The following is a 25,731-nucleotide window of genomic DNA, read 5'->3' on the forward strand; positions in this document are numbered from 1 at the left end:
GGTTGAGTAGGTCAGGTGCACATGGAGCCACCGAGACAGCACACCATCAGAAAACGACCTAGACACTCAACTGTTGAGTGTCTGCTGGGGAAAGACCGCATGGGAAGGTTCCAGCACATCCACTGCTGAGCCTAACCAGGACATGGCCACCCATCCCCCAGTGCAGGACCGACCCTAAGTGTCCTGCGAAACTCAGAAGAGCAGGCTCTTCAAAAGGCTCTGTCTTCAGGGGCTGTTTTCACAATTAACTGAAAGCAATTACCAGATTGCAGGGTCATATTACAAGAACAAAAATATGCTTTTCTTCACAGAAAGCCTGCCTTGTCTTCTGCACAAGTGACCTTGTCAGGTAAGTGACTTTCTTCCCTGATGTTGGCTTCCCCCAGGATGCTGGAACCCTTCATAGAAGTTCCCACCATAGGCACAATCTCAGAACTTCTTCAGGTATTCTGTGTGGACGAGGTATGGATGTGTGTTAGTGTATGTACTATGTGAGTGCATGGTGTATGTGTAAATGGATGTGGTGTGGGCGTGTACTGTGGGCATGACTGTGAGTGTGTGATGTGTGAATGTATAATCTGTGTCTGCTCATGCTGTGTGTATGATATGTAAGCACAAGAATATGTAAATCCATGCAGCTGTATGAATACCTGTGTGCGGTGTGCATGTGTGCGTTCCCTGGACATGGTACATGTGTGATCTGTGCTGTCACCTTCCAGAGCAGGAGGAGTCAGCATTCTGCACATTGCACTCTTAATATCTTCAAAGTGTCATAAGTCACCCAGGCCCAGGTCCTGCCCAGAGACGTCCCCAAGGGTCCTGAGCCTCAGAGGTGAGGTGCTACCTCTTCTTTTCCTGAGACAAGAGTGGGAAGCCGAGGGAATAATCCTAAGAACTCCACGTCTCCCTCTTCCTCTGCCCATAGTGGGAGGAGACAGGGAAGGTAGGCAGCTGGGCTGGATGCCTTCACTAATATCTGGTCTAGGGCATAGCAGGGGTGTCTTATGGCTGGGAGAGTCCACTCTGCCTGAACCTCCACACTCTCCCCTGCCTGCTCAGCTAACCGGCAGCTCATTCCCTGTGTATTCCTGTGCTAGTGCCTCTACCTTCCTGGACTTGGGGCTCCACTTGTGGCCTCAGAGACCCTTGAGCTCTCCCAGCCTTTGCACAATGCGAAGACCAGAGGGATCAGCATCCAGCAGGGCCTCTGTCCCTTCTTTCCCGTGTTGCAGTAATGGGGAGGCTTGCTCGCCAGGGAATAAAATTCCTCCGTTTAAGACATCAGGGAAATTCAATTAAAACCATAGGACCTCAGTATTTGTCTATGTAAAGCAATTTTGGCTGCTCTGTTTTCCTTGCCTCTGAGAGTCCACATAACTAGAATGTCAGTTGTTTCTCTAGAGGAAAGACAGCCTCTTCCCCCAGAGGCACACCACTGTGGCTTCAGATTAAAGCTTCTCCCCACCAGCCTCGAGGCAGAGAGTCTATCAGCAGCTGAAGATACTGGATTGAGTCATGTGAAATCTTCATTTTGTTTGTCAAAGATGATGAAATAACAATATCACAACATTCAACATAAAATATATCTAAATAATGAATTAATTTGAGTTATTTTGCAGAAACAATTCTTAGGACTAAACAAAGAGAATTTTATCAACAAAGCAACTATTTCTTTAGCATTGTCAGTATAAGCCATAAGGATATGAAGTCATTTAATTGCCCCCAAAGCTGGCATGTTACAGGTGCCTGATTCTATTTCACTCCAAGCATTGCAGTTCCAGGGAAATCTCTGGGCAGAGGAGTTGGACTAAAGCAGAAGCCCGTTGTGGGATTTCTACCCTAGCTGAGCTTCATGAGACAGAGGGGGAAGTCAGGTAGGGACTGTGGGATCCTCAGGTTCCTAGGGTCAGGGAGGGGGAACAACAGCTCTACACAGTCGTGGCATCTGTCAGTCCCACCCAGCAACATCCAAGTACTTTACATACGCCCCCTGCATTTCTACATGGGCCAGCTCAACCAACCATAGATGGAAAATGCTCCAGACACCATTGCGTCTGCGCAGAGCACACACAGACCTTTCCCTTGTCATCCCCCCTCAGTAACACAGAGTAACATCTGCTCAGACAGTATTCTCTCAGGTACTGTTAGTCAAGCGGAGAGGCTTTAAAATATGATGGACTTGCATCGGTTATAAGCCAATACTGTGCCATTTTACCTAAGAGACTTGAACATCCACAGATCTTAGTTTCCAAAGGCAGGGTGTGGTGGTGTCTTGGTTTCCACCAGCAGTGTGGGGAGAGATGCCCTGGAACCCCTTCCCACAGATACCAAGAGAGGGAAAGGGGCAAGGGTGACTGAGCAAGATCTCATCCTTTCTATGTATGTTAAAAGCTGTATGTTAAAAGCATGTTAAAAGTATGTTAAAAGCACGAATCTCCGCAAGCTGTGTACTCTCATGAGTGTTTCCCGCCCACCCTTGCTCATTGTCTCTGGCATCACTCAAAGGGTCCAGCCTTGGATTCATTTAGGACTCATTCATTTCCTGACTGGTCTCGCTTGCTTCTGTGCCTCAGCAGGTGGCTGGTCACAGAGGCTGAGGGGGCAGCAGCTGCGGGCTCTGAAGCTAACGCGCTTCTTTCCCTTCTGAACTTGGCGTCTTCACTCACAGCCTATTTATTTAAGTGATGAGCGCTCGGAGTGTTCGCAGCCAGGTTCCAAGCCAAGAACCAGAAATCTGCAAGTTTATAGGAAGCTGTCATGTTTTTTAAGGACTCACTTGCAGGCCCCAGACAAGAAGAGCATCGGGAAAGGACTTGGGGCGTCCTTAGGAGACTTCATCCTAGATGCAATAGAAAGCGCTAGGCAATTTTCGTGACTTTGGAGTTCTAGTGCTAGGGTTGCGTGTGATCAGTGTGGGAAGACGCTGTGGAAAGGGCCTGCCTCAGAGGCTATGGGATGGGACTGAAGATGTTGGGGATAGCCTTCAATAGAACCCACCCACTAGGACACGTTAAAGGCAAAGCAAGTCCAATAATGTGTCAGGATTCTGGTTGGACGGCTGAGCAACAGGAAAGGAGGCACAGGAGTAGACGTGTCCACAGGAGCCACTAAGCACCCTTGAGATGACCTTGGGGCCTGTCTCTGCAGAATGTCTTTCTGTGCTGTCTCCTATGCCCACAAGGGCCTTCTGCTTCTTCCGGGCCTTGTTTGTATCTGGCATCTGGCTCTGCACCTCTTCTGGGGTCCTCCAAAGAGAAGTCTCATGGCACTGTCCCTGTGGACATTGCCCCAGATGCCCGTCATTTCTAGGCCTTTAGCTGCTGCTTATCTCTGCTCTGTCCTCCCTCGTGTCCTACTTTGGCTTCCAGAGCCCGGCCCAGGGGCTCTTCTTGTCCAGATTAATGGGAAGATTAATAGACAGGAACAAAAAGAAGAAAATCATGTTTGACATGTTGGGCTCCAAGCGTGTGGAGGGCATCCAAACAGATACTTCCACTGGGTAGATGGGAGAAAGTGGGGAGGAGGGCAGAAAGAAAAATAGAGTGACATTCCTCAGAAAAGCGCAAATAGGAAAGAAAAATGCTGAAAATTGACCTCTGAGCACGCCAGAGAGATGAATAAAACCAGAGGAGTGAGGTGCAGGACGCTGGGTGGGGCTAAGAAACACCATGGGAGAAGGCACTTCCAGGAGACCCCTGGATAAGAAACGCACATCTCCGTGCACAATGGCCACACAGAACTAATTTTGTGTCGATAGTAAAGCATCACAATACTTAAGAACCTGCCTGGGTCGCAGTTACAGGCAGTCAACAATCAATAAAGTTCCATTGCTGTGTGGGTGAACACCTTTAGCAGTAGAGATGGGCTTAACTCGATGTGAAAACTCATTGCTGCTTCCACTGGGAGCTGAAAGCCAAATGCATCAAGTAGGTGAAGCAGAGCACACAGCTTCTAAGAGATGCCTGGGTCAGACAGGTCTTAGGGTTGACTGATGGAAGAGGCCTCCAAGTCCTGAGCACCAGCAGAAAGTAAAGCTGGGGACAAGCAACCTAGTGACAGAAAGTGCATTGTGATTCGGAATCAGGTTTAATAGACCTCCAGGGCTTCACGGTATGGAGAACAGGGGTTTGGGCTGTTATTTGAGTTCCTATGCTCAAATGGGGGTGTTGCATTTTCTCAAATCCCCGGAGATAGGCAATTGGAACCAAACTGTACATGCTTAGAAGATGCGGGAAGAATTCTTCTCACCTCTGTCAACCTTTGGTGACCTCTGGCTTTTCTAGGCTTGGCTGTGTCACCCCAAACTCCTCCTTGGCTTTGTCACTTCCTCCTCTTCCACCACGATCCTCTCTCCTTTCATCTTTCTTTATGACACTAGTGATGCTGTTCAGGGTCCTTTGGAAGACCCTAGACAACCTACTACTTCAAGATCATCAACTCAGCCACATTTATACAACCCGATTGGAAATAAGACTTAGGACCTGGGTGTCTTTGGGGCCATTACTCAGCTTGTCTCAGGCAAGGACACAGGCAGCTGGGTTTGTGTTGATTTCCCTTCCTAGAAGAGGAGGCCAGAATGGGCTGAGGAGATCCAGGGTAGAGCCAACATCATCACTAGAATTGTAGGTGGTGACATGAGCCTTGAGACCAAATCTCCTGCACAGTGCCCTATGTGACGACACCTGACCCTTGACTGCCGCAGCTGTCGGGCGGTTTGTTTCCTTTCTTTGCGGTCAGTTTGAAAATCAGCTGGACGGCTTCAGGGAAGTGTTGCCCTCCAGCCTGTTCACTGTGTCGGGAACTGTGTGGGGGCAAACGAGTCAACGACAGGAACAGTGTGAGGGAATAACCATCTCTGTTCTTGTCACCCGCAGAACTAAAAGTCATCCTGAGACGAGGTGAATAGGATCAGATGGGTATTGATGGTTCCCTTGCTAAGAGAAGGCTCCCATCAGTCTGGGAATACCTATCAACCACCTGTATAAAATACCCCTACCGCCAAATCAGCTTCCTGGCAAGATGGACCCTTGAGAGTCCTCCATAGTCCAGTCTAGTTGGATTTTGGATAAAATCACCTTCCTTCCTCAACACCTTGCCGCTCCCTTTTCTTAATTTAAAATTTTTTATTTATTTATCTTTATTTGTGTGTGTGTGTGTGTGTACATACCACAATGCATGTGGGTACCTGCAGAGGCTAGAAGAGGGTGTTGGATCTCCTGCAGTTGGAGGTATAGGCTGCTGTGAGCTGCCAGATGTGGGTGCTAGAATTCGAATTCAGATCCTCAGGAAGAGCAGCAACTGCCATCTCTCCAGCCCCTCAGCACCGTGTATCCTGACTAGATTAGCCTGGAAGCAGTAAGCAGCCAGACTTGGACTGGATGGGGCAAGGATTCACATAGGAAATGCCGCTGGGGCTGGGTAGTCCTTGTTGTGTTTTAGGATTGAGGGGACAGAAGCCCTACCACACAGGTTAACAGGAGCAGGAAATAGCAGTTACTTTCATCTAAAGGATACTGAGCTAGTCCACCTTAACGGTAGGTTTGAGTGTGTCTGCTAGGATTATGGGAGAAGGAGACAGAAATGGCTTCTTAACTCTGAACTGCTTTGGAAGATTAGGCCTTTTGTGCCTTGCACTCAGCCAGAGGCACTGACTGGGTGGAGAGGTAGAAAATACGAACTCAAAATGGTTTGAGGGCTTTGACGTAGTTGAAAAGGAACAACATTTGCCTAGCACACAAAAATGGCCCCAAGTCTTTCTCTCTTACACACACACACACACACATACACACACACACACACACACACACCTGTTGAAAATCTGAGGCACAAAAACTTGAGTAATGTGCTTACACATAGGCCCTGAAATGGGTGATCTGGAGCCCAACAGAAGGCAAGGTGGCCATGGCAAGCCTGCTTTCGAACGTCCACGTGGCCTGGACTCACCAGGTGTCTTCCCAGTGTCTCTGCCCAGGCAATGTTACAGGGTACGAGTCTCCCTCTGCAAACTTAGCAGGTGTTGTCTGCAGCCACTGAGCACCTGCGTCACTTTCGGTTAAAGCCCAGGGCAGGAAGCTGCTAACCCAAGTTCTCAGAGCTGTAAGTCTCTAGCTTCTAAGTCCTGGGATTTAGGCCCTGGCTCTCACGGCTCGAAGCTGTAGGTCGGGTCTGCCGGTCCAGCCCTTTGGCCTCAGACACTCAAGGGCTGGGGACTTCCAGCACCAAAGAGCTTCCCCTCTCCTGCTCATGATTTCCACCTGGGTGGAACGGAAGGACCTCAGCCAGCTGATTGGTGACAGCAGAGACACTGACTCAGCTGTCACCAGGCAATGTCTCATACGCAGCAGCGTAGGACTCTGCCTGGAGGATTCCAGCTGATGAATGACAGCTGCCAGGTGCCTGGAGTGGATCAGGGACCCCAACAAGCCGCCCCTCACCCCAGCGAAGGCTAGAAAGAGGTTACACAGCTCCAGTCTCTGCCCAGAAAAGGGTCTCCGCTATCAGCGATATGATGAGAATCTCAGGCTGGAGAGATGGCTCAGTGGTAGGAACGCTGGCTACAGTTCAAGAGGACCTGGGTTTGCTTGCCAGCTTCCACAGGGCCACTCACAACTGTCTCTAACTCCAGTCGCAGGGGATCCAGTGCTCTCTTCTGGCCTCCAGGAGCAATGCACAGACATACATGCAGACAAAACCCCCCAAAATGTAAATACTGTGTGTGTGTGTGTGTGTGTGTTCAGGATCAAAACCTCAAAATATCAAAACATTCTTAGCTGATCTACACAACACAAACCAAAGGAGGGCCGGTTTGGTCAGTCCGTCCGCCACGTTTTCCAGCCCTGCTCAGTTTTATCACAGTGCAAGGATCCCAGAGTGATGACTTTTCTGTGGGTCAGGCACCCTTAGGTCCACGACAAAGCCACCCCCACCGCTCTCCACCAGGCACGTTCAGATTCTTCTTAGAAGTCTCTTATTCTTTTCTTTCTCTCTCTCTCTTTTTTTACCTCTCTTGCCCTTTCTCCTTAATGTTTCAAATCTGTGCTCACTTCCCTTTGCCCCATCTTCCTGGAATTGAGCTGAGTTAACTTCCTGGAGACGGCCTGTTTGGGAGAAGGGCTTGCCTTTCCCTTTGTGCTCCAAAGTCCTCTCTCTTATCAGTGAACTCCAGGCTCGTTACAAAAGCCTTTTTGCAATTCTCCCACCCTGCTGAGGGTGTTCCACTGTGTCCTTTTGAGTCTGAAGGGTTAAACTGGGGGGCTCTGAGGCAGAAGGTATAGGGGAATATTGGTATTAGGTCCATGGCCAAATGAAATGCCTCAGGTTTGGTCTGGGTGATGCCCGGGGAAACACAAGCTGATGCGAATAGCCAAGAAGGTACTCATGGCAACAAGACGAGGCCGTAGAGTTCTAGGAATGGGGGTAATGCAAGGATTTTGTCAAGCCTACTGCTTGATGACCTGTCTTCTCCACTGTGGGCCCCGAGCCATCGACAATTCCACCATCCACTCTGCATGGTTCAAGCCACAGTCCGGGCTCAGTGCACAGCCAGTTTTCATTCCCCCTAACAGATATGGTCTGTTAAGTTGCCATGAACACCAAATTGGTGAATATGACACACTTACTCCTCGGGGAAGACCCAGAGATAAATTCCCGTGAGCAAATAGTCTCATTTTGTTACCAACCCATCTTTGTGTGACCTAGCTGTGCTCTCCCTTCTGTTTAAGACAACGGACATTGATGGTCCATTGACTTCAGACTCTGCGCTGTAACACATGGCTGGGGGAAGCTCACCTGACACAAGACAAGCTTATTAAGAGTCCCACAGAACTTAGCGTTCTGTGTTTGGAGGAGGCATTTACGACAGCAACCCATGGAGCAAAAGGGTAACAGTCGCTAGGGAGGGAAGACAAGCTGTTGCTACATAGCCTGCAACAGTTTGAGAGCTGAACCAGAGGGCAGGTCACCATTGCCCCGCCTCCTCTGGGAGCCTGCGCATCAAAGGAGACAACGCTCACTGTGCTGTGTTCTGAGTGACCATGAGACTATATGAACATTGACTTTTGGCTTATAGATAAGTTTCGGTGCTTTCTGAATTTGCCAACCCAGATCTTGCCAGTCATGAAGTCTGACTATGTATTTAACCCTATTCCGATCAACAGCCTGCTCTGGCGTCACCACAGTGACCTCTGAGTCTCCTCATGTCCAGCCCTCGTGTCCACGTGGTAGAACCCTTTGAAGTGTGTTTGATGTACATCTGCTTACATCCAGGTCGTTTTTTGGGCAGTTTGCCTCCTCGTTCCCATTAAATAGCTCTCTATTGCCAGGGTAGAGTACACACAGGTGATTAAAGCCACAGTTTGATTTCCAGCCTTCTAGGGAAAGAGACTGACGGAGTGTGTGTTCTTTGCAGGGGGAATTGCCATGCATTTGGGGCAGCAGCTCTCTTCTGCCTCTGTCTGCCAATGCTATCTCAGCATTTGCTGAGCATGGCACGGCCCTACTGCTGGGGTGGTGCGCTGACCTTGGCCACTGCGGTCACCCTTTCCCTTCATGAATTGTCGTCAGACACAGAGCTCTGCCAAACGCAGTCCTTTGCAGAGACCGAGCACACTTATCTTCATGCTTTTTTGAATTAAGATCTCACAAAGTTCAGGCTAGCTCTGAACTTAATATGTAGCTGAAGCTGGCCTGGCCTTGAAATCCTGACCCTCTACGTATTCATACCTCAAGGACACCTGCTCAACTATGTTCATAGCAGCCTTATTCACAATAGCCAGAACCTGGAAACAACCTAGATGCCCCTCATCCAAAAAATGGAGAAAGAAAATGTGGTACATCTATACATTTCAGTGGTAAAAAAAAAACCAAAAACCATGGCATCTTAAAATTTGGAGGCAAATGGGTGGAACTAGAAAAAAAAACTATCCTGAGTGAGGTACCCCAGACCCAGAAAGACAAGCATGCTATGTACTTGCTCATAAGTGGATATTAGACATAAAACAAAGGATAACCAGGCCACAGTCTACAACCCCTGAGAAGCTAGGTAACCAGGAGGACCCTAAGAGAGACATGCTTGGGTGCCCCTGGGAAGGGGAATTAGATAAGATCTCCTGAGTAAATTGGGAAGGGAGCAGGGGGAAAGGAGGGTTTGGTAGGGAGACCATGAGGGAACAGGATGGTTGAGTTGGGGGAGGGACAGAGAGGGAGAGCAAGGAAAGGGATATCTTGATAGAAGGAGCCATTATAGGGTTAGTGAGAAACCCGGTGCTGGGGAAATTCCCAGGAATTCACAAGGATGACCCCAGCTAAGACTCCTAGCAATAGTGAAGAGGGAGCCTGAACTGACCTTCCCTTGTAGTCAGACTGAAGACTACCCTAATTGTCATCAGAGAAGCTTCATCCAGTAACTGATGGAAGCAGATGCAGAGATCCACAGTTAAGCATTGTACTGAGCTTTTTGGAGCCCATTTCCCTATGGAGGGATACCTTGTTCATCCGTGATACAGGGGTCCTGCCTCAGCTTGATATGCCAGACTTTGTAGACTCCCCATAAGAGGCTTTACCCTTTCTGAGAAGTGGATTGGGATTTGGGGGGGAGAATTGTTGTGGGGGAGTGGGAAGAAAGAAGGGAGGGAGAACTGTGGTTGGCATGTAAAATGAAAAAAAAAAACTTTTAAATAAAAAACTTTTTAAAAAATGAAAGAAATCCTGATCCCCCTATCTCTCCCAAGTGCCAGGATTACAGGTATGGTCCACTGTGCCCACTGCAAAGTCCGTTATAGTCAAATGATGCTGCACCCTCCTCCATTCCGCTCAGCCCACTGGCACCCTGGGAGTGGTAGGACACCGACCTGTCTTGGCCTTCCTCTGACAGACATGTCAACATGCCCGTGAGCAAAGTAAAGGTCACACTCTGCTTTGGAGCCTAAATACAAGATTTGGGGTGAGGGGATGGTAGAGGATTGGGGAGGTGCAGGGGTGCAGCTCCGTACCTGGTCTACACAAGCTGCCTCCTCTTTCAGCTCTGCTCCGAAAGTGCAGGCTGACCAACCACAAGGTTGCAGCTCTACGTGGGTACCCCATGCCTCCCTCTCCTCGGTCCTGTATGTCCTTCAAGCTGCACTTTCATCCCTGCAGCTGCCAGGGTGGGTCCTGCCTGGGTCCCCCACAGCCATGTGACCAAAGCTAAGCGTGGGTGGTTTTCCTGCCCTGGGGTGACCAGTTTTGTGACCCACAAGGTGCTTGACCTTTCTTCCCTTACCATCCCAGCAGGCCATAGGCCTGCCCCAATACAGTCAGCTACAAGGGATGTCCCAGGGCTCAGGACAGCCTTATTTCAGCTGCTATTTCTGTAAATGAGAGGAAAGAGCCCAGTGGACACTATGGGTTGTTAAAACGCTGGCGACCCAATCAGGCCTCCACATTCCCTGGTTCTCCTTCGTGCATCTTCCTGGAAAGAGCAGCCTTTCCCTGAAACAATAAAAGGGTAATTTCCTTGCTGAGCTCAGGCCCCTGTCTTTACTTTTCTTGATGTTATCCATTTCCAGGACTCCAAGACCCTCTTTCCTCGGTAGTTTATATTTCCTTGGCTGGCTGCCTCTTTCTTGTTGCCTGCTTTCTTTTGATGATTGACTTAGCGCCGTTCCGGGGTCCGTAACTAAATCAACACAGCCTCTGCCACTGCTGTAATTCTAAACTTTACCACAAACACAAATGCACAGTGTCAACGTAAACACAAGTGCACGACGTCGCCAGTTAGACTGAACGACGTCAGTGCCCGATTACACACGAGGTTTTGATTAAGTTGGGTCCTTGCCCCTGTCACCTGCATGTGCAGGTGTGCACTGCGCGAAGGAAGCGCCAAGACAGGCTGCAGAATGCTTTTGCTGCTCTCAGGTCCAGAGTGTCCCTGTGGATGGGACCTGCCCCCTCTGACTTCATCGGGTCCTCTCGCTCGTGCATGTAGGTGTGTTTCCTTCTCTATGAAAAGAAGATAGCAATGCCTTGTGCTAAGAAGCCTGTGGTACCTGAGGAAAACTGAAAGCTGCCGTACTCATGAAGTCTGCAGCAGCACAGACTGGGCACGTGGAAAGGTTTATGATGGCTCTGCAGGGGTCAGGCTTGGAAGAGCAATGAGGAGGAGACTCAGCAGAGAGAACAGAGGGCCTCTGTCTTGCCTGCTTCGGGGGTTGGTACAGCCAGCCCGAGAGAAGTCATTTGCATGAAACCTAGTTTAGGTCAGGCCGTTGAATCATGGGTTCCGAGCTGGAAGGAACATCGGGAGCCAGTGAAGTGGCTTTTCCGTTCCATAGAAGAGACAGAAGACATGTCTGGTTTGAAGCTATCCTAAGGACATGGAACGCTACCCAGCAGCGTTAAGAACCATGTGAGTGGATCCAGTCTTCTCTCCAGGAGCACAGCAAAGAGAGGATGAAATGAGCAAAGCTGATGGGTCCGTAGGGTTAGAAACTTGTGTGTGGAATCACCAAACTCCTGTTTCCTGGGGCCCATGAGACTAGGCTCCTTCCCTTCCTTCCTTCCTTCCTTCCTTCCTTCCTTCCTTCCTTCCTTCCTTCCTTCCTTCCTTCCTCCCTTCCTTCCTCCTTCCTTCCTTCCTTCCTTCCTTCCTTCCTTCCTTCCTTCCTTCCTCCTTGCTTCCTTCCTTCCTTCCTCCTTCCTTCCTTCCTTCCTTCCTTCCTTCCTTCCTTCCTTCCTTCCTTTTTATTCTAGTTTTTCAAGACAGGGTTTCTCTGTGTGGCCTTGACTGGCCTAGAACTCACTCTGTAGTCCAGATTGGCCTAGAATTTAGAGAGATCCACCTGCCTCTGCCTCTTGAGCGCTGGGATTAAAGGCATGTACCAGCATCGCCCAGTGGTTTCTTTCTTGTTACTGTGTTTTCTGTGCCCGTCTACCTGATGCCATGCCGCTTGCAGTGCATCATAAGAATGAGTCTGACTTGGGCAAGGTGGTGAAGCATGCCCTGTTGAGTTCAGGTGTAGTAGGAGCGGCGGGCTGCATCCCGCTACCCGGCTTGCGGCTGCCGGCTACCTTTACCCAAAATAATTACACGGAAACTGTATTCTTTTAAACACTGCTTGGCCCATTAGTTTCAGCCTTTTATTGGCTAACTCTCATATCTTGACTAACCCATATTCAGTAATCTGTGTAGCACCACGAGGTGGTCGCTTACCAGGAGAGATCTTAACCTGCATCTAACTCAGAGAGGGGAGGCATGGCGATTGCCTATGGCGACTGCCTGAAGCGTCTGCCTGACTCTGCTGTCTTTCTCCCACAATTCTGTTCTGTCTACTCCACCTACCTATGTTCTGACCTATCAGGCCAAGCAGTTTTCTTTATTAATTAACCAATGAAACAACAGATATACAGATGACCCTCCTCCATCATTCAGGGATGGAGGACATCAGGCCCAGCTCTTGGCTCCTCAGCTTTTCTCCAATGGCTGCATGAGCTGGCAAAGGGGTAAGTGTTGGGCAGTTCCTGCCTCTTCCAGGTTCTGTAGCTGTGTGGCACTCCCTGAGCTCCCAGCAGCCCTGCACCTCTGCCAGTCCAGATGGGTATATGTGGTGAAATGGAGAAAGGTACCAGATGTGAGGAGATTGAGGGCCCGAGTGACAAGGACACAGAGTCTCTGTGTACAGTGGCACCACTCAGACTAAAGGTGGGAATAGGAAGGGTGGAAGGAGGAAGAGAGCAGAGAGGGTGACAGGAAGACCCACAGGTGACAGGGAAGAGACAAGAGAGTCGTGCCCAACCACACCGAGCATTCAGGAGTAGGGACTGCAAGAGAGCGTGTCTGCAGCTTTAGTGCTCCAGAAAGGGACACCGCCACGTCCCCTGCTCAGCCACCTAGGTGGGGTGGGTGGGATTCAGGGAGAAGACTCAGGCTTGTGGGTGGTATAGGGAAAGTCTCTTTCTAAGATATTTTATGAGGGTACCCATGCCATTCCAGAAGTGCTACCCGCATGATGTAATCCTCTCTCAGAAGCCACACCCCACACCATCATCTTGGATGAGAATTTTTGGGAGGACCCAAACATGGGGTCCGCAGTAACTGTTGCATTCTGTCCACTCACAAGAAGATGAGGTGGTGGTTACCTTCCTCCCCCACACTTCATTCAAGCCCTTCCAGTGGAGCCTGGGTGGGGGCAGAGGCCGAGATCATGTCCACTCATCCTACACTGTAACCTCTCTGCACCAGCTGGAAACAAGGAAGCCAGCTAGGCTCTGAGGAAAAACCCATTTGTCTGTCCTTTTCTGCTGACTAGGCTCAAACATCCGTCGTCCCTCTCTTTGGCCTCTAACTCAGCCCGAGTTACTCTGCATCTCAAAGCCCCAGAAAAGCAAGCCCCACTCCCTGGAGGGCAGATACCAGCTTGAGGTCTGCTCCTCTCAGGCACGTACCCTTCACATTATACTGGAGTGCCACCTCTACCAATACTGGCCTGTCCTGGACGTCTTGCCCCTTTCAGTTGTGAAGGAGAGGAAGAAACTCAAGTAGGCTGACTGGAGACAGATGGTTCCTAAAGACAGCAGGGTGAGGAAGAAGGTGCATGGCAGGTGTGAGACTGTAGACAATCTTCCCTCTGAGGCATATGGAGCTACCAGTATGGACATGCCTACCGGGGAGCCATTGCACCTTGGCTTGGTTGCTGGCCATCCAACCAAGGTTCGAGAGTTGTGTGTAAGCCTGCATGGGGGTCCATGGAGGTCCATGGGGCTGGATCAAGTTCTCGGGATTAGGAACTGAATCAGAGACTTGAACCATTTGGTAGGCTGGCAAATTGAGTCACTACTTTCTGTGGCACCTTCGGGATCTCCTCTCCTTTTTAGCAGTCAGGACAACCCTGTGGGAATATTGGCTTCATTGTAGCCAGAGGCCTTGGGCTGGCTCAGAAGGGCTAACCTCCTTCTGACCTGCTGCTAGGCAAGGACAGACTCCCTGCACGGCAACATCCTCCGAGAAGACCAGGAGAAAGCAGGGAGGAGCTGAAGAAGGGAAATCGTGTGCTCTGCCGATGGGTAAAATGGTACAGCTGCTATGGACAACAGCATAGCACATCCCCTGTAAACCGGAAGTAGCACCACCAGGACCCAGCTGTTGCTCTGGTGGGTATACACGCTAAAGAGCAGGGACCAGGGGGAGACTTCCCGTCCCCAGAGCAGTATTTACAATAGGCCATCCAAAGGTCTGGCGAAGGGTGACCAGATAGCAATGTGGTGTGCTCACACAGCGGACTCTGCCTTTCAAAGAAAGAAAATTCTGGCAAGTGTTTCAGCCTGTGGGAAACGAGCCAGTCACGGAAAGATAAAAACCATATGACTCCTCCTTGCATGAGACGTTCGCACAGTCTGTCTGAGATGCAGAAAGCGGTCACTGCTGGGGCCTTTAAAGGAGGTGGAATTGCAGTTTGGGAAGACACAAAAGCTCTAGAGAGCCTTGTGGTGTCTTGCGCCTCCCACCCCTAGCACTCAGGAATCTGAGGCAGAATTGCCTTGAGTTCAAGGCCAGCCCAAGCTACAACAGGAGGATCTGTCTCAAAAAGAAATAAATAGACAGATAAAATCAGTGGACCAAACAAACAGACAGAAACTCTGGAGGTGGATACCACGCGGTGATGGTTGCTCAAGGATGTGAAGCTTAAAGCTGCTCAAGCGTCGTCTCTACCGTTACAGTGCTGCACTTGTTATACGCCTTTTACTGCGATGAAAACGCATAAAAGGAAGAGGAGGCTGGGAAGATCTTTATAATTATTTAGCCTAGAAGGAGACACACGAAAGCAGGGTTTGGGAGATACAAAGAATTGCATGCTGATGGCTGCTCAGGAAAAAGTCCTAGCGATATTTAGATGACGTCTGTTCCTAGAATTTAAATAGTATACATTTACAGTCTGGCTCGCCAGAATGTGTTACCTGGTGGAGGAATTTTAACGATGGTATGCTACTTATGGGAAAACAGTGAATTTTCCTTCTTCTTTTTTTTTGACATTCCATTGTTAAAAGCTTTTTAAAACTCCATATGCTAAGCTACTGCTAGGCTAGTTTACCTGCTTATTATTGCTCTCTTGAAAACAAGATCAATTCTCATGTAGCCTGAGCTGGCCTCAGCAAAGGATGACTCTGAAGGCCTGATCCTCCTGTCTCCACCTCTACCTATTTCTGTTATTGTTGTTAAAACATCAAGGCAAGGGGGAGTGGTGACCCCTGCTCGTAAATCCCAGCATGCGTGAGCTGGAGGCAAGAAGATCAGGAGATCAAGGCCAGGCTTGACCCAGTAGTGAGTATGAGGCTAGCCTGGGCTACACAAGACCCTGCCTTAAGCGGGGGTGGGGGACGGGAGATAGCATGTTAGGAAGACGGAACCACCTACAGTGCACAAGCTGTCACAGTTCAGTAGACGATTGATTGATTTTCCAGCATTTTTTTCCCTGTGGATTTTATTTAGCATTCGAGCAGATGAGATTAACAGGGATACAGTCGGTGAATATTCTAATCCACCCAGCCCTCAAACGCTCACAGCGGCTTAGTGCGGTTCTGCGATTTCATGGCTGCCACAGATAAAGTGGTAATTAGCCCTGTTTTTGTTAATCAAACATTCTGCTGCCAGTGAACTTGCTGATTCTGTTACTTTTCTGTTTTATTTCGTTTCCTTTTTCACCCCAGGCTTGTCATTCTGCAAGGTACGTCTCCTGACACAGTGTCTGTGCCAGGCAGCCTCAGAGTCAGGCTTCCACAAGAGCCGTGGGTGTTCTGCAGCCCTCTGCATGGCCGAGCCTTTCTAAACATCTTCAGACAAAGGCACTGAATTGTTAGTGTGTGACTTCACCGCCTTTGCAGCATGAATCTCTCAGGAAGTTTCCTTCCTAATGACTGAAGTTCTTGAGGGTCCTCAGCAGGACAGGAGATGCCTTTACCAGCAAGTTCTCTGGCCTCTTGACGAGGTGGGGGCCCCCTCCAGGGTAGGACTATCTACATTGTAGGATTTTCATCCATACGAAGGAACACTTTATGTATGTGATGTTTTGCCTGTATGTATCAGTGTGCCATGCGTGTACATGCAGTACCCACAAAGGATTCTGGGTCCCCTGCAACGGGAAGTGTATGTGGTTGTGAGCTGCCCTGTGGGAGCTGGGAACTGAAACCAGGTCCTCTGCAAGAGCAGTGTGTGGTCTTAGCAGCTGAGACTCCAGCCCACAAAGGAGTTTTTCAATGATTTCCAGCCAAGGACATTAGCACCTGGGTCTCCTGAGTGTGGCTGGGTTGTGTGTGCTATTCTGCCCTGTCGGGGTTACCTTGCATTTGTTTCTGGATACAGCATTGCTCTCAGAACAGGGGGGTAAATGTTGATTCTCTCTGCTTTCCTTTCTCTAGTCTATCTCCAGTTATTTGTGGGAGTCCGAGAGGTGACTGTGTTAAACTGAGTAACGTCTGAGGACTGTCTCATTCAAGCAAGGAGCATTGGGACCCGTTTGAGGTCCTCTCCCAACATAAGATAGGTCATGATGCTCCAGGCTGTGAAAAGGCAGGGACAACATCCCAGCCATTTGAATCTGAGGGAACATGGTATGTAAGCTAGTAAAGTCGTATCAACTCATATGATTCTAACTGAAAATACCAAGCTCAGGTTCTAGGCTGGGTATACTTGAGAATCATTCCTAGCATTTAGAAGGGTTTGCTATGGTATGATTTGCTTTCTTCTAGATGGAGCCTGTTTTAACTGTATATGTGACCTGGGGACCCCTCTCCTGAATGAATGGGGAGTAGCACAGAGGCTGTGGTAGCAGTGGCAGGTGGAGTGAGAGCCCTGGGGTCTGGAGCATAGACAGCCAGGCCTGCGTTCTGCATGTATGATTTCCTGCTCTCCAGATGCCTCTCCTCTAAAAGCCTTATTTTTGACAACTGCTCAGGAGGCCTGACCCAATCAGAAGCTGGAAGAGAAAAAGCGAATTAGCTGGTTTGCCTGGTTCTACTCATTGAGCAAAAACCTATTTGGTGTCGCTCTGGGCAGTGAAAGATGCTGGGAACAGAAGATGGAGCACCCGGGTCCTGATGGTGGAAGGTGCTCCGGGGACCTCCACCTACAAAGAGGGAAAGGAGAGACGGAGCTGGGCCCCTGGCAGAGAAGCCCTCCCCTACACTGCCCTGAGTATGAGATAAGGAAGGTGGGTGGGCTGCCGAGGGCACACCCACAGATGCAAGGGTGTGCAGCCATGCAAGATCAGAGTCCCGGCAGCAAGAGTGGGAACTTGGCCAGGGAGGGGGCCGGACACAGTAGCCTGAGCCAGAGTAGCCTTACTGCTCGGGGTGTTTTCTCCTGCTTGCTAATGAATAACTTACAGAGTCAAACAAATGACTTCACGGGCTTGGCAAAAAAAAAAAAATGTCAGCCTACTCTGTCAGGTGACAAAACCCTGCCAGGTGGTGTAGAAAATTCCACTGAATTCTCCTAGGAGCACTCTCCGACTTCTGAGTTCTCCAAAGCCCTGGCCAATAAAAATAAAATATGTTCGACAGGAGGAGAGGCAGCGGCAGAAGGAGGAGAGGCTTGCTCCAGAGGGGCACAGCTGCAACATCACTTCACCATCACCAGGCTAACTGGGCATGTGCACGAAAACACCGGGTGAGCACTTTGGTGGAAAGAGTTACCGAAAGCTGGGCTTGGCATCAAGAGTTGCCTTGTTGCCGGGCGATGGTGGCACACGCCTTTAATCCCAGCACTCGGGAGGCAGAGGCAGACGGATCTCTGTGAATTCAAAGCCAGCCTGGTCTACAAGAGCTAGTTCCAGGACAAGCTCCAAAGCCACAGAGAAACCCTGTCTCGAAAAACCAAAAAGAAAAAAAAAAAAAAAAAGGGTTGCCTTGTTCCACAGAAGGGCAGATAGGGAAAGATGCTCATGTCTCCACCAGTGTGTCTAGTCCTTGTCAGGGAAGCTGACCCAGAGAAAAGGCTGGACAGGCGGACTGGCTGCTCAGTGTCCCAGGGAAGAACATCCCTGTTCTGGACACCGACAGAAAAAGAATCACAGTTAGCCAACAAGTGGGACCTTGAAAATAGAAACATCAGGGAAGAGTGGCGTTTAGCCCATTCACTTTGCTAAAATTGGGGAGACTGGTGGGTTGAATGTAAATATTCACCCGATAGACAATTGTCTTGGCCAAGTCTGGTGGCACATGCCTGTGATCCCAGCACTTGAGAAGCGAGTCAGGAGGATTACTGTTGTTGAGGTCAGCTTAGGCTCCATAATCAGACCTTGTCTCAAAACCAAACAAACAGAAGCTAAGCACCAAACATAAAAAGTTGCTGTGCTGACTATTCTACCGGGCGCTCGCCTGTTCCCACATCAGTCGGTATTCTACTCTCAGACTCTGTAGTGTCCCATTTGTCCTGACGCTGTTTACAGATTTCCAAGAAGAGTTCTCATTCCTTCTCTATTCCAAAAAGAGCTCTCATGTACATATTCACACAAGGAGATTCACTGACATTTAATTCAGTATGAATGTCTGTGGATGCCCTGAGGTCACACACAGCTGGAGACCAAGAAGAGGAGAAGACAGAGAGAAAGCAGCCGATGGCCTAATAACTCAGACCCAGCAAATGACACGGTGGGGAGCTCTCTAACTCAACTTGTTTGTTTGGATTCTGGTTTTGCTTTTTCTCACCTTGTAGATCCCGTGTGTGGAGCTGAAGCCAATAACTTGGAAATGCTGGCGAGCACAAACCAAAATATTTCCATCAGAAGCTTACTCTCTCTGACAAAAGGCAGGAAATGATGGCCGCCCAGCCTGTTATTGACCTCACTGTCTTAGCCAGGCACTGAAGAACCAGGTGGTCCCACCCCTCCCACAACAGAATCCAAGCAGGGTATCTAGACCACACCACAAACAGACTGCCACACTCACCAAAGGTCTACATCTCAGAGTTCATGTGACAACATCAGGCAGCTCTTAGTGCCAAGAGCCCATTCCTCTGTTCAAACATCCCAAGCAATGGGGAATCGGGCTAGAAGAAAGTGGCTCGCTGTGTAGCTCAAGTTGGGATGCTGCTGGGGATGCTGGTTCTGCCCCTCACTAACTCAGGGTAACTTTATACTTTGTAAATCTCATCTGTAAAATGAAGGCAGCAGTATATCCATTTAAAGGACTTGTAAGACAAGTGAGGGGAGCACATAACGAGGGTTGTGTAGATGCACAGCCCACAAAGGCAACAGTGCCAGCTCGTGTTTAGTACCAATGCTCTAAATAACAAGTCTATATGTAGTCAACAAAATTTTAGTTGACCCCTAAATGCATTAAATCGATTAACTGTTTTCCTATTTCTTTCTTCTTCTTTTTGAGGTGTGTGTGTGTGTGTGTGTGTGTGTGTGTGAGAGAGAGAGAGAGAGAGAGAGAGAGAGAGAGATAGAGAGAGAGAGAGATGAAGGTTTGTGAGAGGGTGTTAAGAATGCATATGTGTGAGTGTACATGTCTGAGTATGAAGGCCACAGTCAACGTGTGTTATCCTCAGAAACCATGCACTTGTCTTTTGAGACAGCCTCCCATGGGGCTGGAGCTTACTAGTTTAGCTAGGCTGGCTGGCCAGTGAGTCCTGAGGAGCTGCCTGTCTCTGCCTCCCTATTTCTGGGGTTATAAGCATTTACTGACATACTTGACTTTTTATGTGGTGGCTAGGAATTGGGGCAAGCAATGTACCAACGGAGCTATGTCCCCAACCCTTCTGTCTGTCTGTCTGTCTATCTGTGTTAAACAGAGTCTTAGACAGCCCAGGTTGACCTTAAACTCCCCAGGTATCTGAGGGTGACCTTGAACTTGTATTCCTCCCAGAACTACCTCCCAACTGCTTTATGTGGTGCTGAGGACTGAACCCAGAATTTCATGCATTTTACCAACTAAGCTCTATTCCCAGCCCCTATTTGTCTGTTTGTAGCTTGTACGTCTGATTTTATTTTAACAACAACAATAAAAAGTCCTGCAGCCGTCAGGCCCATTCCTCTTCATTGATTAGTCATCATTAATATGTTTACAGTAACACGAGGCAGGCGGAATATCACCTGCTGTCACATGAGCCAATGAACTGTGCAGACGGGCACAACTTCCCCAAAGAAATTAAACAGAAAGGAAAGAAGGGAGGAGCCCCGGGGATTGAGAAATCCATGTAAGCATGGGTGTAACACAGTGGAGAACGCCTGGGGAAAGAGACTGTGCCTGTGGATGGGAGCTCTAGTTCTCTGGTCTGTGCTTGAGATAGTACAGCTCCGTTCACAGAAGAGTGGTAACAGAACCAGGCAGGCCACCGCTGGAGAGGAAAATGTGATACAGGCTCTGTCTGGCTCCTGCCTTCCCTGTTGGTAGAGGAGGTGGGAAATGGGGGAGAACAGGGGATCAAGCAAACCAAACTCAGGCTGGCGCCATTGCCTACTGATACTAACACAGTCACCTGTATCTAGAGGACTGCAAGGACCTAAGTTCGCAAACTCAGCATCTGGACGGTTCAAAAGAAACCCAGGGGATCAGAGGGCACGGGGGTTCAGAAGCATTCCCAGGTCCTGGCTCCTGATGTGCTGTCATTAGCTCTGTGGTGTTAAACAGGGAAGCTGTCTTTCAACTTTATGTCTTCATCTCTATGAGTTCAAAATAATGGGGGACAGGACACCGATTTTTCTACTTGTCACTGCAAATAAAGTCATGTGAAGGTCATTGAAGCATGGTAGCTACTTGTCTTTCAAATAGCAAGTGCATTTCATGGAGGCTAGGGCAATGCCCACAGATAAAAGAAAGCTTATTTTACGGCAGATGCCCACTGATAAACACAAAAGGGATGAGCTAAAGAAACTATAAACAAGCAGCTTTAAAGATGGAGAATGGTAGGGGGACAGAGCCATCATTGTGGCATCTCCCCCAACTCCGTGACTTTGCTATGAGAACAGAGCTATTGATCTGAGGGAATGACAGTCCATAAAACAACGTGTCCAGGTATACAGACCAGCCCCAGGAGGAGGAGCCAGGAGGCTTTAGGAGGAGCAGCTACTGCCCAAGAGGTCCCATAAGACAGAATCCATGCTGAGGTCTTGGAAGGCAGAATAAGAACGGAGATTGAGAAGGTGGAATCAGAACGGAGGCAGGAAACTTCAGGAAACTGGGAAGGAAAAGCCTAGGTAGAATGGAGGACAGGGTGCTGGAGCTGAGGAAGAAGGAACCAGGGTGTTATGGAACTGAGACCCAAGTCCCTGATGGGCCACTGGGCTGAGCTATGGGTCTTCATCAGCTTGGCCTCAGAGCCTCTAAGCGGGTTGCTGTGCCCCTATGGTTAACTGGGCAGCTATGCACCGCCCTCCTGCTGTGGAGAAATCAGAGGGACGTGTTTCCGTGGGCTGCCTCCCAGCCTAGCTGGTCCTTCTGCCTGTCCTGGCTCTGCCCATCACCACAGAGCTCACATGGAGCTGGACACACAGGGGGACCTCCCGGTATACCCAGAATATACACACTTCACTGGGGAGTCCAGCACTCCTGTTCTGAGAACTTACAGGAAAGCCAATGTGAGGAATTGTGAGCTACCATGGAACAAAGGCCTGTGGGAACATTGCTGCCTCCTGGTTCGGAAGAGGGAGGTTTGGGGCTGCAGCTCCTAGGCATTGTCTGTCCACAAGAGCAAGCCAGCACGTGCGTGCCTTATGCTTCAAGTGTGACTATGTTTTTTGTCAGCTCAGAGCACAAAGGCCCTGCCCTGCTGGGTTTGGCAAACAGAGACCTAAGTAAACACAGCGGGCTTGAGGCTGGGAAGTCTTGCTTCTGAGCAGCTTCCCAGGCTCAGAACTACTAGCCACTCCAGATAATCTTAATTTTTGTTCTCTTGAGACTCGCCATTCATCCACTCTGGGATTAGACAAAGGAAACAGAGGATAAACCTAGGCCAGGGTACTGCTCTGACGCCAGCCATCCAGGATCCATGACCAGCAGAAGGACTTTCTAAAAACCAGTCCAGGCCTGGGACAATGATCCTCTGTGGAGAACTCTCTGTCATGTCCCCAGTCTTGGGCTTTTAGTCCCTGGGTTTTATGAGTTTTCAGTTCATAACACCCAGATTGTGGTTAACAACCCAAGTTTTATGGGGTGAGCGGCACTGAGCCTCCGCCTTCTGCTATGTGTCTGGAAGCTCAGAGGCCTCACCACGGCCCAGTCGCAGGGCCTCTCCCCGGAGGCCTGGGAAAAAGGTTAGCCTGCCAAGCTGACCTTTGATGTTCTCAGACGTATCTTGTCTCCTGACTCTGATCCTACCGTGAGAGTGAAGCCATTACTCTAGTGTTTAAAATCTTCCCTGTAGATATAAAACGATTTCAGAGCTTCAGATTTACAGAAAAGTTACAAACACAGAGTTCCACTTGCAACCATGCTGACCTGTCACAGAGAAAATACCAGCGACCACATGGCCACATTTGTTTCTTACCATTAAGTTTACGCAGCACATACCTCTGAATTCTCACCTCTCATCCTTACTGACCGTCCATCTTCAGACGGTACCATGTCCATCTCCATCCTGAAATCACTTTACCCGGTGTCCACCTTCATGTCCTCATCCTGCCCGGTGTCCACCTTCACGTCCTCATCCCGCCCGGTGTCCACCTTCACATCTTTACAATGTCCACTGCACACCCTCATGTCCTCACTGTGTCCAGTGCCCATCTTCATGCCTCTCCTGTCCCCTTTGTCCATCCTCACGCCCTCACTGGGTCCAGTGTCATCACAAACACATGGAACTTAGCAGTCCTCAGGCCAGAGCTGGAGGCCTCCTTGGATTCCTTGTGCCGTGAAAGTTCCTCAGACTCTCTCTGGTTTTTGATTATCGGGCCAGGTTTGTTCCTTCCCGTTCCCGCCATCCCCTTTCCACCTTCGTGCCTCACTCCCTCTGGCCCCGTCTTCCTTCCTTCTGCCCCCTTCCCTCCTCTCTTTTTTTTCTTTCAACCACATTATTTGTATCCACTTTTGTTCCTGGTACAACAGCAGGCAGTCACACAGGCTCCTGGGAGCTCCGAGGAGAACCTGGAGGGCTGGGCCTCCTCTCTTGCTGAAATACCAGGAGTCGCAAAGAGCTGAAATCTGCCCCAAAGCAGAGAAAAGTCGCAAACTGCTGAAATCTGCCCCAAAGCAGAGAAAGAAGCTCCTCTGTTAAAGACGCTTCTCCATTCTGGGTCTAATCTTGCTTCACAGCGACCCCCCCACCACCACCACAGATTTCTACTACATTCCCTGAGGGCATTTTTCACCGCACTGTCCCACGTGACTCAGTAACCCAAACTGTTTTTGTTTTTTTTTGTTTTTTTTTTTTCGAGACAGGGTTTCCCTGTAGTTTCTAGAGCCTGTCCTGGAGCTAGATCTTGTAGACCAGGCTGGCCTCGAACTCAGAGATCCGCCTGCCTCTGCCTCCCGAGTGCTGGGATTAAAGGCGTGCGCCACCACCGCCCGGCCACCCAAACTGTTTTTGCACTGTACCTGGAGAGCTCACAACCAGAAGAGGGTCTGGCTGCCCATGGCTGGTTTTCTTCTTTGTACTCTACAGTGTTCATTTCTTTTCTATTATTTTTGTTTCCTGTACTCTACAGTGTTCATTTCTTTTCTATTATTTTTGTTTCCTTTCTTTATCTTTATTTTTTTGGATAGGTTATACGTGAGGAAGGACAGAGACATGACTCTCAGAACCGCCAAAACCTATCATGGTGCTAACAAACAGCACCCACCAGAGTTCATCAGGGCTAAAGCTTTAGGGAATGAACGAGGCATCCACTCCTGTGAGAAATGTAAGGGGCACCAATAACTCAGAAATCCAGATAAATAGCCAGTTAGTGCAATCTTTGAGAATAAAATGTATTTTAATGTAAAAGTCAAGTTCCTAACAAACACATTATCAAAGCTATCTTTTAAAGATTTATTTGTTTTTATTTTATGTGTAGGTGTGAGTGCTTGTATGTATGTATGTATGTATGTATGTATGTATGTATGTATACCTTGTGTTTGCCTGGGACCTGTGGAAACCAGAAAAGGGCCTAGGATTTCCTGGAACTGGAGTTACAAATGATTGTAAGCTACCAAGTGGATTCGGGAAAATGAACTCAGGACTCCTGTAAAATCAGTGCCTGCTCATCACCACAGAGGCGTCTTTTAAGCTCCACATTATCAAAACTTTTAAAGACAGTGTCTATTCTTTGTGGCACAGCATGATTGACAACAAGCAATCGTTCTCCAACTAAGGTAGGGTCAGGCCACATGACTGTGTGGTGATCAATCTTGTCAGTCTTCAGGGATTTGGAATCACCTGGGAGGCACACTTCTGTGTGTGTCTGTGATGGAATTTCCAGAGAAGTTTAACCAAGTGGTGACGACCTACCCTGCGTGTAGGCAGCTTCGTCCCATGGGCTGAGGTCCTGGACTGAATAAAAATGAGAACTTGTGACCAGGCTCCTCAGCTCCTACTGTCAGGCCTCCCCACCACGATGACTGTACCCTCAAAATGCGAGCCGAAGTAAACATTTCCTCCCCTAAGTGCTTTTGTTACATGTCTTTGTCACAGGGTGAGAACGGTGACTAATTCACTGTGTGTTTTCTACCGGCTGACGTTCAGGCTTGTGCTGGCCAACACAGGCCATGCTGGCTCGAGATGGACTCACGCTTTTCGGATTAGTCAGCTCCCATGAACGTTTGCCCTAGCTCAGGGTTCAAGGGTGCTTCTGCGAGTCTGTCTTGCTTTTACCTCTTCATACAAAGCTTCCTCTGGTACCAAGGAATTTAATCCTTCCAAAACAGAATCCCATGAGTGGGCAGGGCCATCAAGAGACTTGGTTTCCCAGTTGTTAGCCTGACCATCTCAAGAGCTCCAGTCATGGAACTGGGCAGCTCAATACTTCCCGTCACTCAAAACCCTAGCCGTAGGATATTGCTGCCCACATTGAAGAAAGGTCTTCCCTCTTCAGTTAGTTTGCTCTAGAAAGTCTCAGGCCCAAAGGCTTCCCTCCTTAATGCCAATCCCCCTACTTGTTTATCAGTCCAGTCCATGGAAATTAGCCATTACCTCCAGCCTAATCCATGGGTGCCAAATTACCTTTGTAGACGCCACCAGACTGCTTGCACCTCTGTCTCTGTTACTTCCTTTGTGGGGTGCAATGCTAGCAGAAACATAAGATGGAAGCTTATGCAAGAATGTGCACATCTGTGTGTGCCTGACTGCTAGAGGATTCGACACAGAGAGCGTGGTGCTTGTGGCACGCTTCCTTGTGCTTACCTGAGTGACTGTACATGCGTACATATTTGCTCGAGCAGGTGTGTGTACATGTATATGTGTACATATGGCAAGATATTGCAGGGAAAACTGTCCCAAAGAAGGCAGAGACTGCTCCGGACAGTTATGCCTTGCTGTTTTTGTCTTCCATCTAGTCGGTCCAGATACTCCTATCATGGCGAGGCAGAACCAGGCTGCTTGCGGAACAATTTATTCTTCGGCATCAAGTGAGCAGGCCCTTACCTGTCCTCCTCTACTTCAGAAGAAGGCGCAGAGCTTTGCACATGATATAGTTGTTGCAACTCGGAGGCTGGAAGAATAAATTTGGTGCTGTTTTGGCAGAGCCCGGTTTGTAGTTTCTGAACGTTCTGCCTGTGTGCGGAGGGTTTTCCATGGGATGTGCTAGGACTGTGTCAAGGGAAGCATTCTCTGAAATGATAGTTCCTCCTCCG

General features: G+C 49.2%; 1 long non-coding RNA gene across 3 annotated transcripts; it reads left to right on the forward strand.

Annotated features, from left to right (window-relative positions):
* The first annotated feature begins 15,684 nt into the window (after nt 1-15,684).
* On the forward strand, nt 15,685-19,328 carry LOC119802051. 3 transcript variants are annotated; one of them, XR_005283340.1, is made up of 3 exons: nt 15,685-15,956; nt 16,387-17,177; nt 17,530-19,328. It is a non-coding gene; the product is annotated as an uncharacterized LOC119802051 (long non-coding RNA). The 3 variants fall into 3 exon arrangements; XR_005283339.1 differs by having other exon boundaries at nt 16,717-17,177; XR_005283341.1 differs by having other exon boundaries at nt 16,717-17,161.
* The last annotated feature ends 6,403 nt before the right edge of the window (nt 19,329-25,731 follow it).

Source organism: Arvicola amphibius, chromosome 15 (genome assembly GCF_903992535.2).
Source record: "Arvicola amphibius chromosome 15, mArvAmp1.2, whole genome shotgun sequence".
Taxonomy (NCBI): domain Eukaryota; kingdom Metazoa; phylum Chordata; class Mammalia; order Rodentia; family Cricetidae; genus Arvicola; species Arvicola amphibius.